The 13,142-nt window shown below is 37.2% G+C and overlaps 2 long non-coding RNA genes across 5 annotated transcripts in view; one reads left to right on the top strand and one right to left on the bottom strand.

Moving 5' to 3' along the window:
• LOC128903955 (uncharacterized) overlaps nucleotides 1-12,550 on the bottom strand; it is a 31,342-nt gene extending 18,792 nt beyond the window's left edge. The window contains exon 1 of the long non-coding RNA XR_008464315.1: nucleotides 12,487-12,550. This is a non-coding gene — a long non-coding RNA (uncharacterized LOC128903955). The remainder of the gene's footprint in view (nucleotides 1-12,486) is intronic.
• A 172-nt stretch (nucleotides 12,551-12,722) lies between these two features.
• Nucleotides 12,723-13,142, top strand: part of LOC128901998 (uncharacterized) — a 90,505-nt gene continuing 90,085 nt past the window's right edge. Inside the window, exon 1 of one of the 4 annotated variants that reach the window (XR_008463568.1) lies at nucleotides 12,723-12,990. This is a non-coding gene — a long non-coding RNA (uncharacterized LOC128901998). The remainder of the gene's footprint in view (nucleotides 12,991-13,142) is intronic. The other 3 variants (XR_008463582.1, XR_008463580.1, XR_008463584.1) reach the window with 3 other exon arrangements.

The raw sequence follows: 13,142 nt of genomic DNA, 5'->3' as shown, positions 1-13,142 counted from the left end.
TTTTTGATGTCCAAATGCCTTCTTGCAAGAGCAAGCAGCTGGTAAATTCAGCTCAAGTGTATTAAAACTGGAGGGTGTCAATGTGCAGGATATTCTCATAAGCAAGACAAATCTCAGCAAAAGCATTAAGAAGAATCTTAAGATGAATTGGCTCTTTTACTATCTTCCCTATCAACAACTGGGACACACCAAAGACATTAGATTAATCATCTGTACTATATTTGTACAAAAATTACTTCCCAGAGAACAGATGTTCTCCGTATTTGGCGCAAACTTTCTCATCTAAATTGGCCACATTATGTGTCAACAGAATAGCTGAAAGAGTTTTTAGAACAGCATTGAAGGAAGCAGGCCCCTTAGGTGTTCCTCACCTCTCCTGTTTTTAAACCTTATGGCTTTTTTTAGCATATTGTATTAAAAACCAACCAACCAAACAAACAAAGAAACAGACAAAACAAACAAAAAAACCCCAAACAAGTTAACTGGGCAAGATTTGTTTTCTCAGCAGCTCACAAAGTTAGTTTTACCATCTCTACAGAGGTTACAAAGCAAAACGTTAAGTCACAAGTCTAGAAAGTCACTAGAACGACAGAAAGTGATCCCCCCATCATCACAAAACGGCACATCTCCACATCAAAAATTTGTCATGTCACAGGTATGCCACTATGCTGTGTTTCTGTTGAAGTGCTTCTTGCAGGCACTACTTATCATTTACAGATTCTGGAAGCATGCTGCAGGCATTGAAAATCTGTTCAGATGGTGAGAGGGATCTTGCCTTGGTTTGTCACTGTACCATACTCTTGAAGAAAGCATGTTACATCATCTTAAGTGTAGCAACAGCTGCATTTGCACAGTTTTTTCTGCATTACTTCAGTTAATGAAGCAAGATGACAGAAAAAGTAAAATCATGATCAAGTTTTCAAAGATTTCCATTAGTTGAATCACTGCTGCTGGCTTTGCCTCAAAGCAGAGTGCCAAATGTAGAAAGTGTCCTAGATAGCACTGAAAATATTCTAATGCTGCCCTTAAAAAACCTCCCTGCAAGCCACACTAGATCAATTCTTCAAATTTGGAGCCATTTTAGAACTATTATAAAACACCTTCTGCTCTTTAAATTAATTCATTGTAATGTTGTCTTGAGTATTATTTAAAGAAGGCATTCTGTCAGTTCTGTGATCGTTTTTAGATCCTTGTAATTGCCTTCACTGACCTTATCATGTTGCTACTAATAAACGCAAGTGATCATCTTTCAAATTTCATCCAAGAAAGCATACCACAAATCATCCTGAAACACCACTGATTAGTTTTCAGCAGTGTACTCTGCAATGACCTCTAGCAGTCTCCAATTTCTTCCAGATGAATAACTGAACAGACAGCTACACCAGTAACATAAATCTATGCTGTGCCAGTCTCAAATATCACTGTGTTCTGCCTGAAATGTATGGGCTAGAGGGTGAGCTCTTTCTGTTGGCCTCTTGCTAGCATTTTTAATGGATTTCTTGATGATCAGGGCAGCTGCAGAAAAGAAAGGCAGGAATGGGTCTAAAAGTGGTTAACTATACAACTTTATACCCATATCAAAGGGACAAGAAAAAAAAGACATTACAGAATTATGAAAGTTGCGGAGAAAGCACTATAATCTATCAGACTGCATGGTGATTTTATGCTGGAATCATACCAGAAACTGCTTAAAAGGGTATTGCATTGGAGGCCACACCTGCTTCTCCTGTGTGTCACTGAACAACATAAACGTGTATGGTTTTACAACTGCATGGTAGTATTTCTGAAGTCAGTTAAAAGAAAAAAACTTCTAATATTTTTAAAAGTACCCCAAAAGCCTCTAAACTCAGACTTTGTTTGCTTCAATGTGGGCACTTTTTGGACAATTTTTGAGAAGTTTCCCTGAATGAATTTTCTAGATACAGTATGAGAGATGATTTGATAAATTTAGAAAGTTTACCCATGGAATTTAACTAAATTTTTTTTTTCTCAATAGCTTATACACAGTTGTGACACTATTCAAGAAATTACGCTCAATTAATAACACAGGAGGGGAAGGAAAAAAAAAAAAAAAAAACCCCAGGGACTGCAAAAGAAACCCCAAAACCTGAAAATCAGACAGACTGGCGCTTGAACAGTTGTATATCGTACCAGTTTAAACTACACATCAGATTTAGAATATCACATTTATTGATAAACAAAGAAAAACCCTTCCATTTAATGGCCAGAAACTATAGATGAGAGTAAACTATTATCCTTTGGAAGTTCCACGTACCACCTGGGATGGTAAGACATGTACTTCTGAACAATTCCTGAGAAGGTAACTATCAACCTGGGGAGTATATAAATACCCAATGCAAAACTTGGTGCATTTATTGGTCCTAATAGTGCAAGAAAGCAGAGGGGCCATCTGCCATCATTAAATACCAGGCATGCCTAAGTCTCATTTGTACACAAATAGCTAAGAAACCTTTTAGCTCTGCCAAAAAGAATTTAATTTTTAAAATCCTGAGACCAAGTGCTCCAAACTGTTCCTTTAAGAAGGGAAAAAACAAACTGTTGCTATTCTAAACATTCTCACTACTCTATTTATTTTTTAAGACATAGCTAAAGCAAAAATTGAAAAATTCGTAAGCAATCAATCAGAGCAATAAATCAGAGCTGTATCCCTGCATTCCACAGCCTGCCTTAATCAAAATATCTTCCAGCTTTCTTTGGAAACTCTTTCATTTGTAGAAATTTTTAAACTAATCAGCTACCATACTGATAACAATATTAGATTCAGTCATCTGTTTCAAATCACCAAAGTGAATAAAATACAATACTCTGAGCAGGGAGCGCACAGCATTTAAGAAAAGATTTTCTTTGTTTATACATACACATGCACATATATGTATATAAATCGGGCTAGAAGTTCAAATTCAACCAATAGTTCTGATATTCAATACCCTGATTCAGGCTCCTGTCTGTCTTCTCAAATGTGCTTATGTGAAAGTCAGAGTTTATAGTAAATTATCTTATTCTTGTTTTCTCTTTCCAATATACAAATGTAATAGTTACTTAAATAACAGAGATGTTTTCTTATAACAACCATAAGGAAATTTCAATCAGACATCTCACAAATGAGGAAGAAAACCTGTCCAGCTAGTTTATAGCTAGTTTTCTAGGCTCTCTTTTAATGAGGATGAAAATGGATAGACATCTTATCTTTCGTCCATTTCTATAAGAACCGGATGAACGTAAATAATCAGTTCTTATAACACAAACCCCCACCAGTAACGATTACTTGCTTTCCAAAACACTGAATACTTCCATGAATAGCTTATGACTATCCAGAATCTGTGTCAAATTGCAGTCCTTTATATTACAGCAAGAATAAATAGGAACACTCATATATGAATGTCTTCAGCTATCCTGAGAGAGATCCTCAGCTCTCTCTCTCTCAAAGTTAGTTTAGCACCAATGTGCTTGCAAATCCTACCATGAACAGTGACTGTTCAAAACAACTACAGTAATACAGTAATTCTCAGTGAACATAACAACCTTCTGGAGATTGCTTTACAAATGGTACAACTTGAAAGGAATTCTTAACTTGATGGTCCCAGAAAAAGAAAGGACCGAACAGGTAAATAAAACAATCTTTGCCCCATCCTCTGAGACCCTCCATCTAGCTCATATACCTTTAGATGACTTAGTTTACTAAGAGAAAAGGGCCCAGAGTGTTTTAATGTTAGTAACATTAACCTTACTAAAACTGTACTAACTGTAAAATTCGTGTTCTGATTTTCAGGCTGAAGATTAACAGTAAAAAAGATGCAAGTTCCATCATTGCAGCTCGGCTGAAACACATGAAGGGATAAGCAAAAGCATCCAAATGGAGAGGCTAGGTAGGTCAGAGGTCTTCCATTCCCCGCTGAACCCTCTTTTCCCACTCTTGGGGAAAGACAGTGAATCATAGAGTCATAGAATCATAGAATCATAGAATCATTTAGGTTGGAAAAGACCCTTGGGATCGAGTCCAACCATCAGCCCCACTCTACAAAGTTCTCCCCTACACCATATCCCCCAACACCACATCTAAACAACTCTTAAACACATTCAGGGATGGTGACTCCACCACCTCCCTGGGCAGCCTATTCCAGTGTCTGACCACTCTTTCTGTGAATAAATTTTCCCTAATGTCCAGTCTAAACCTACCCTGTTGCAGCTTGAAGCCATTCCCTCTTGTTCTATCGCTAGTTACCTGTGAGAAGAGACCAGCACCAACCTCTCTACAATGTCCTTTCAAGTAGTTGTAGAGAGTAAAAAAAGTCAAGTACAAACTACCTCCTGACAAGCCCATTAAAAATTTTTGTTTTCAAGAAGCAAAAAGGGTAGGGGGCAAGCTGGTCAAAATATTGCAAATCTTATTCCAGTGACAGAAGAAACTGAGTAGATTAGTTACTCCACAACTCTGATGGTAATCCTAATAAGAGAAGTAGGCTTTATTTGCCCCTGAAAACTATAACTGCAAATAGGCCTGGGTGTGTTTTTCTAAGATCAACTCTTTAGAAACATCATCCTGAACACGAAACAGTATAACTAGATCTTATTCTGCTGTATCTTTTAACCAGGTTCATGGACAGTGAAAACTTTGCAAAATGCCCTCTTCTTGGAATTTCAGAATGATTTTACAAAAAAAAGAAATGGCGCAGCACAAGGTGATTTGTTGCCCAATTAAAAATTAATTCAGTTGACACTTTGTGAAAATTATTTCATTCCGCAAAGCTTCCTGGAGCAGCAAGCACATGTTCAGAGAAACCCTCTAAAGGTTAGAGATGCTAAATGCAAATAATAAGATTTCTTTCTACCATATGCATCCTTAGGCTTATTACATTGTCACTGAGAAACACTTCATAGTAATTTGCTATGACCTGAGGAAGTCAGAAGAACACATCAGGCTTGATGAGTTTTGTTTGGCCTCAAAACCAGCACACACATGCACAAATCACTCAATTTAACAAGACTCCCATTAGGTCAGGAGACCTGTACTATAAACAGAGATTTAATTTATTTTTAATCACCTTAGAGCCTTTAATAGAGCCAATACTAAGAACAAAGATCTGTAGGAATAGCTCTTGCATCCTTCCCACTGGGAAAATATATATTTCGTATACCTCAGGGACTTCATCATTCTTCATATAGAAAAATCTGCTGAAAAATCAACTGCAGAAATTATAAGAATCGGTCTACCCTGTATGCTTATAAGCAGCCCTTCAAAAGCTGATTATCTTAAGGTAGTCCTTACTTATGGAGCCACAGTATTGTACTTCCTCCACCTGCAAAGGAATCTTGCTATTACAGTACAGTATTCATTTCAGCTTAGCTTTTTAAAATAGACTCAACTCCTTGGCAATGGCAGCTCATGCAATATTCCCATTAAAGAAATTACGACAATGCAAAAACATCATTGATCTTGGATCTAAACCTGTTTTTTCAGAGTTTAGGTTTAATTCGGTCCAGTGGTATTTGAAATATCAATGCTCTCATTTCAAACCACAGTATATAAATTCAAGAAATTTTCCCTCTTGCAGGATCATTATTACTTGTGATTTAGGATGTACGTTAAAGGTATTCCAGTCTTATTTCTTATTTTTGTCTTCCATATTTCACCCTCTTGTATTATATAACCTGTGTTGTAAGTATTCTCCTGGTTTTTTTTTTCCTTAGTGAAGCTGAAGCAAGAAATAGATTGCTCATGTAAAGATGGATAAAGATAGTAGTATGTAATGAATGTCACAGTTGCCTGAAACAAAGTGAGAGGGAGAAAATAAACATTCAAAATGGCTTTTTGTTTCAGTTTCCATCTAATGAATATATTCTCAGAACATAAAACCAGGCAATAGCCTGTATATACTGAATATTCTGAATATCACTGTGTATACTTTTTAGCGTACTTATTCAGTATGTTTATTTCAAGCACATAATTATATCCTTACTTTTAATCCGAAAATTTTCTATTTGTGCTTGCCAACTGAAAACTAACTGTGACCAGGTACCTTTAAGCTCCAAGAAAATTGTAAAGAACATATGGAACTCTATATTCAGCAGCATAGAGCTCCTTAGTATACTTTTATGTTTATTTCTCACCACTTGTCCCAGTCTTGAATTGCTGCTGGTACATCTATGTACCAGGACAAGTTATACAATTTCTTTATTTCTTTCTTACTCACAAACATTAGCAGCTCCTTCTACTCCACAGCTCTATCCCTGCCTTACAAGGAAAGCATTAGTCACATCAGGTTGTAGAATTGGGAAAAAAGAGAGACAAAAGAAAAAAGAAAGAAAAAAAGAAAAAAAAAAGAGATTAAAGTACAAGACTTCCCTTAGAGCTTGGGAGCAATGGCACTAGCCCTAAGTTCCTTAGATCAAGTTAGAAGATAAGAATTGGACCCTTCACTCCTTTAGCAAACCAGAAATTCTGGAAGCAAGGCAATTCCCCTCCTAAAAGACACCCTTGTTCTCTTCCTTGCTCTAACACAGAAACAGCTCAGAAGAGAACCCACCTTTCATTATTCTAATGGGAAAGAGACAGGACCTACCACTACTTCCTGTGCAAAACAGAAAGCCCCACACACTTCTCCAGAGTCTGTCAGTCATTGTCCCTGCACCCACCGAACCAACAGTTCCATTCAAGGACAGTGAAAATAACAAGATCTTAGTTTGAGCTTATGAGCAGTGTAGAATTAGAGAGTCCATAGATTTAGAAAGAAAAACAATTTTTCAAGCTTCTCCTAACAAACATTAAACTTGCTATAATATGTGTCTCTTGCACTTTCTCTCCTTTCATCACCCATGTGGTCTTGTGTTATTAGGTACTATATAGCTACTGACTACCATTAAAATGTCAAAAGTATTAGAAGGCTGACACTGGGCAGAGGCCTGGCACCCTACCTAGACTCTTCTCTAACCTGAATTCTGGTCTCTGAAACAGAACAATGTTAAAATATAGAATATGAAAAGCTATTCAGAGGAGGCTTCTAGAAGGCCTGTTTTCTGTACTTACACAAGCTCCGGTCCATATACACAATTCCTGGAATATTACTTAACGTCCCCTGGCAACATTTCATTGTATTTCTGTAGAGGAAGCTACCAGACAACCTATTACATTGTGCCACTAGATATGATCCTGAGCAAACTGAGTTCAAAGTTGGCTGTGTTTTGAGTGAGAGGCTGAATCAGATGGCCACTTCTAGCCCAAATTATTATATGATTCAGCAGTTATATGCAAAAGGGTTGAGGGGCAGTGGTGGCACCATTTCGCAAATAGTAGTAAGAAGTGGTATTAAAATCAAGTCAGCTCTTCAAGTAAAGCCACATCCAAACTATTATTTGTCACTTGCATGCCTCTGGCAGAATGGTGTATTTCTTGTAGATTACATAGCTGGTTTAGATCATATTTTGCCAATAAATAGAAAAACAAAGCTTTGGAAGTTTATTCATTATCTTTTAACCCATTTCACAAGTGCTAACTATAATGAAGTATTTGGACTGTCATCTTTCTGGAACAGGAAAATGTACTTAAGGTTACTATATCTTTTTTTCTGATAAACAGATTAAATGCAATTTGAGACAAAAGTGAAATTTATCACTATTTACTGGCAGTTAAATGGAATTTATCAAATGGTTTGGTGGCCCCTCAGATTTTTATCTACAACTAGCAATGCTAATAATATTTGATCTCTATGACCCAAAGCTAAGAACTATCGATATACAACATTTGACCCAGCATTTCTAACAGTCCAATGTAGAAATGCCAGATAGAACTCTGAATTAAGTGCACAATATTTAAAAATTTTGATCAGTGATTATTTGTTAAAACCCAGCTGTTTCATCAGTGTGTTTAATAGCTCAACTGCCCAAACTACCAAAGAAAAATGCATTTATGATGTTCGCTTTAAACATACTTATGAAATATTTTAAGGCAGAGGCTTAAGGGTTTAGTCTATTTACAAAGATTACCACGCTGTAAACAAATTAACATTTGTATCCAGCATGACTTGGTCAGTAGTCGATATGTAAGTCTGTGTTTATAAGCTATTTAAAATAAAAATGTCATATTTTTTTAGAAAGTATGTTTCCTCACATCCGATCGCACACTTTGTATTCATTACAGTTATGCCAACATTGACCAGAAACCAACACATACAACAATAGTGAAAGTACTTGCATGAGTCCAAGCTTGCATATTATTAACTACTCAGTAAGTATTTTATTTAAGCACAGTTATTTTATAGAATTATGTTATGTACTAAAATACTTTTATCCCAGTGGTCAACTTTATTAGGTACACAAGGCTGTTAAAACAGTGAGCTCACCTCTGACTCAAGAACTCCATGTTTTCCACATGACAAAATAACTTCCCCAGAATGTCAGGGATAAACAGAAACCAAGAGAAAAAAAACACACACACAAATAAACTTTGTCATTAACAGAAGTGCTGTGTGCACCTTTATAAATAAGTACATAATTCTAAGTGAAAATAATGCGGATCATGTTCATTCAGTACCCTATTGTTAGAGTCAATAGCACACAAGGAAAACCCAGCGTCCCTTAGGATGTTGACTCAAATGTAGACACATGAATGGAAGAACAGATGAGTAGAATACATAGCAATGCCTAAACCAATAAAGAGCAGCTGTTTTACAGTAAAGTAAAACTTTCATACACCTAACACGAAGCAGCAGCCCAGCCGTGGCACTTCCCCCAGTTAGTCATCCCTTCTACATAAAGAGGATTTTCCAGAAAATGGGTAGGGCAGTGACTGCTTCATCTGTTCATGCTGCAGTGGAATAGAAACCAGGGGAAACTAACAAAACCACATAATCCTAGACAACATTTTTCAATGATTCAACAACAACAACAACAAAAACTAAGTTGCAAGATGCTATTCCTAGATACAGAATCAAAAGCCCATATAAACATGAGAAAAACGGAGAGATGTATTTGAAGTAAGAGTAAATGAGAAGTGAAATACAGCCCTATAAACAAAACTGATGAGATGCTCAACTTCAGAAACAATAACTCAAATATCCAGTAGAGACGGAGACGCAAAACAGCTTAGGGATATTATATACTACAGACAATCCATCATCAAGATGAGCTGAATAAACTGCTGGCATACTGTACCAGACAGAGAACACACACCACTGAGTTCAGTAGTTCTACCAAGCTTCCTTACAGAAACTGTATGCAAACACAAAAGAACTGCTCTTTTTTCTTTTTTATTTCCTTCACCAGCCAGAATAGCAAAACCACGCTCTTAGGACCAGAATTTCTCTCTCACTTTTCACACCAAAGCCTTTGAATTCTTATAAACTCTGTCATACATTCATTTTATACTTTTGCTTTCTTTTTTTCTATGATATTCCTTTCATTTCATACTCCAGGAAAAACCTGTCTTGGATCCTTACAGTATAACAAGATCAAATTTTGTATTTGCAATTTAGTTTTACAGTTTTTCCCATACAACCAATTTTTGAGGCCAAACAAATACAGACTTTTATACTGACATAATATACTAAAAAAATAATATCGTAGAGATTTTATAGACTCTGTACAAATATTGGTGTCCCCACATGCAATCATTAATTAATTTCATTCTCATTAGATAAAATAGGAACTTGAAGCACAGATGTATTAAGTCAGAACCTAAAGATACACTACAGTCTATGCTAGGACTACCAACATGCACACACAGATAACTCTTCTGCTAAAAAAGGATTCGGGAAATAAATTTTATGAAAAACACTGTTGTTTTGGTCTTACCCTACCCCTTAATACCTGCATATTAATAGTATCATATTCACTGTGCTCATAAAGAAAATAGTTTATTGGGGCATGCATAAATAAAGTCACTTAAGACCCAGCATTCTGTACTGTGATTGGTGGCTTTGAAGCCATTAGTTTGTAAGCCAGGTCATATGGAACTGGCATAAGGAAGACTGGATCTAAGAAAACAGTGCGACCATGCAAGCTTGTATAAGCAAGCTTCTGTCAGAAACACCATGAAAATTCAGAGAACAGGGAGGCTCCCAGTTAATGTTAACAGTAATGTTTCTACAGTTAAACAACTGTAGAAAATAATCTTGAATATTTAACTATTTTTCAACTCGTTTTATAGGATTGTTTCTACTGTTCCTTATACAGTGACAGCTGATGAACCTTCTCACCAGATTAATCTCTGTTGCAGCAATCTCTTTAGAGTTTGCAGTTCTGCACTGATGCTTTTCTGGTCACTCCCTCTAATTTATTGTCTTTGTAGTTTTAAGAAGCAAAGTCCAGCAGATTCTAATAACCGTCATATTACTAGCAAGACATTACAGGTCACTGCAGCTGGAGTGTCAGTCCTCCACTGTTCCTTTTTTTCATTCCAGTTTCTCTGAATTAAGTTTCCAGTAAAATCTCACACAGGCACAAAAATGGAGCTCATCATACAAGTAATACATGCCTTTTTCACAATTTTGAAATTGCTCTGTCCATGACTAGTACAGAAAACACTGAATCTGCATCCCTGAAGTTACACAGTAATTTTTCAGACTTTAATGTACACTGCGTAGTACTTAGAAGATGCAGTCTACAAAATAAAACCAGACAAGTTTCCTTGCTGGAATTCATCTAAGAAGCTACCTTCATAAAATATACTTGGATACAACCTGTACCAATAATTAATAATGAAACATCACATAACTATGTTTCAGTTAGAGCATTGCTGATAAGTATGACACGGGGGCATGACATAAAATATTCTGGAAAAAGAGAAAAAAAGTGGAAATAGTTCTCACCAAGGCTTTCTCAACATTGCATTGACTAAAAGGAAGTCTTATTCTTATATAAATATTCTTCTTGTCAAAATCAGTGACTGGTAGTACAAGACAAAAGCCAGCTTCAAGTCCTAATATTATCCAAAAAAGTGTGACAGATTAAGTCAGGCCCTGAAACTACTATTGAGAAGTTGACACTTCTCATTCTGAGTTGATTCAAATAATTTCAGCAATAGCAGTGTTACTTTTGGAAATCTCAGCACCACACAGAAAGCTACACTAAATGGTAGCATTAAAAAGCCATCATGGCTGTGCTATAAATGCACTTTTATTAGCACCGTTTTAGAGCTGTTGTCTAACACTAACCTAAAGACATTTTGGGTAATAACATGATACATATACGCCTGTGCAGCCTGTTGAAGGGAAAAGCTAGAGATTTCATCTCTCAACAACTTCTCTATATAATTAAGTACAGAAAGTCAGCCTACACTTCTGAGTTAACCCTTCTGCCAGTTTCTGATATTTACATTAAAGAAAAAAAAGTTTTACTGTGCTCTGTAATTTATCATCTCTCCACAAAATCCACACTTTCCCTGCTAAGCATTAGGAACTTTTGCAATCCCAAGATAATAAAAAAGCTACAAAATTCCATGACATTATAAAACACGTATCCTCACCCTTTTTCTCCCTAAACTCAGTCCCTGATGTAAAGACACCTTAGATAACTTGCAAAAACATTTTATTCACATTAACAAGTAGCTCAAGAACTGTTTCTGGTCACTTTCAGGACTGGTTCTGGTCAGTAGACAGTCAGTTGTTGTACTCAATAAATTAACTTCTACCTTTGAGCTGGAGAAGCTGTTTTCAACCACAGTGCCACTCAGACACCTGTATTTTAACTTACGCTACAACTCTACTCATATTCCAGCTCTGATTACTTGTGAAAACTATATTCACGTATTCACAAAGCAGGACTATTTTTCCCCCTACTCCAGATGCCAGCACAACTACTACAAGACTGGATGATTCTGCCATAAGCAGTGGGCCATTTCACCATGACAGTAATTTCATGTCATGGTGAAATGCCCATGTTTCATAACATTTAGGAAATGGATAAAAGACTTGTCCTTTACATTTTGTACATTAAAATTTTTTACTGAAAATTTTCACCGATCTTGGGGATGTGGCTGTTTAGCCTCATATATATACACAAGTGTATGCTCCTATGACTCTTTACCCACTTCTCCCTCGTCCATAAGCACACTGGGATTGCTGGCATGGCAGTGACCCTTATTTTAAATAGTATTTCTAGCATAAAATGAATAAAATAAATGTGCTTTGTTTTATTAGAGCAGTGCACATGAAGATTAGACATCCTCACAGTACCTGAACCAATTCGCTGTGAAACATTATTCAGCTCTATATCAAAGGCTCGGGTATAGCCCCCTGGCTATTTTCAGTGAAGTTAACTGAGAATACACGAGCAAAAGTCATCCATACAGTAGTCTTCAGGTGCCTTGTTTCCCCTCAAAGTAGTTGAACACAGAAGTTTGCTGGTCAACAGTCTTTTCTTGTTTGTTTTTTTTTTTAAAAAAGAAAAAAATGACAACAGTGACAGCTTGTTGTTCTTTCTCATTAAAACAACTCTCTGCCAGGATTAAAAACAAGTTGACATAAAACTTACAGCTTTCTCACACCTCAGATACCGATATGTCTGACACGAACCATGGACGACGACAGCAGCTGCCCTCATGGCCTGGGCAGGCAGCCACACGAGCAGCTTCTGCTGGGAGAGGCAGGAGGGGCGGCCATTTCAGAGGCGAGCAGTGACGCCTGTGGCAGGGTGGCCTCAGTGGTCGCTGCCCAGGAGAGGGGTTGTGCTCTGCAGGGCCGCTCACCTTCCAAAAATACAAAGCTGGGGGGATCATCTGCAGCTTCGAAACATTTTTTCCTCACTCTGCCATCATTTTCTCTGAGCTCTTCTCCCTTAAGTGATCACCCACCCCACCACCACCCTGCCGCCATGTTGCACACCCTGAGGGAGCACCACTTCCTCCCCTGCCAGCACCTATTCCCAATCCTGCTTTCCCCTAGCCGGGCGTAGGCTTTTTTGATTCTCCCTGGCACTTTTGAAAAACACCTTCCTTACAGCTTGAACAGTGTGGGATTAAGAAGTCCAAGAACCGAGGTGAGCTTTTTAACAGCTTGTGCAACTAATTTAGCATCCCTTGCGTCACCCTGCAAATAGCTGGCTGCTAGCAGGAATTAATCTGACAGCCTGCATTTGTTTTGAGATGTGTATGATTGTGTGAAGTTGCAGCTATCATCGCTGCTGTTCTT

This window comes from Rissa tridactyla, chromosome 1 (assembly GCF_028500815.1).
Source record: "Rissa tridactyla isolate bRisTri1 chromosome 1, bRisTri1.patW.cur.20221130, whole genome shotgun sequence".
Classification (NCBI taxonomy): Eukaryota; Metazoa; Chordata; class Aves; order Charadriiformes; family Laridae; genus Rissa; species Rissa tridactyla.
This window is presented reverse-complemented; position numbering and strand designations above follow the sequence as displayed.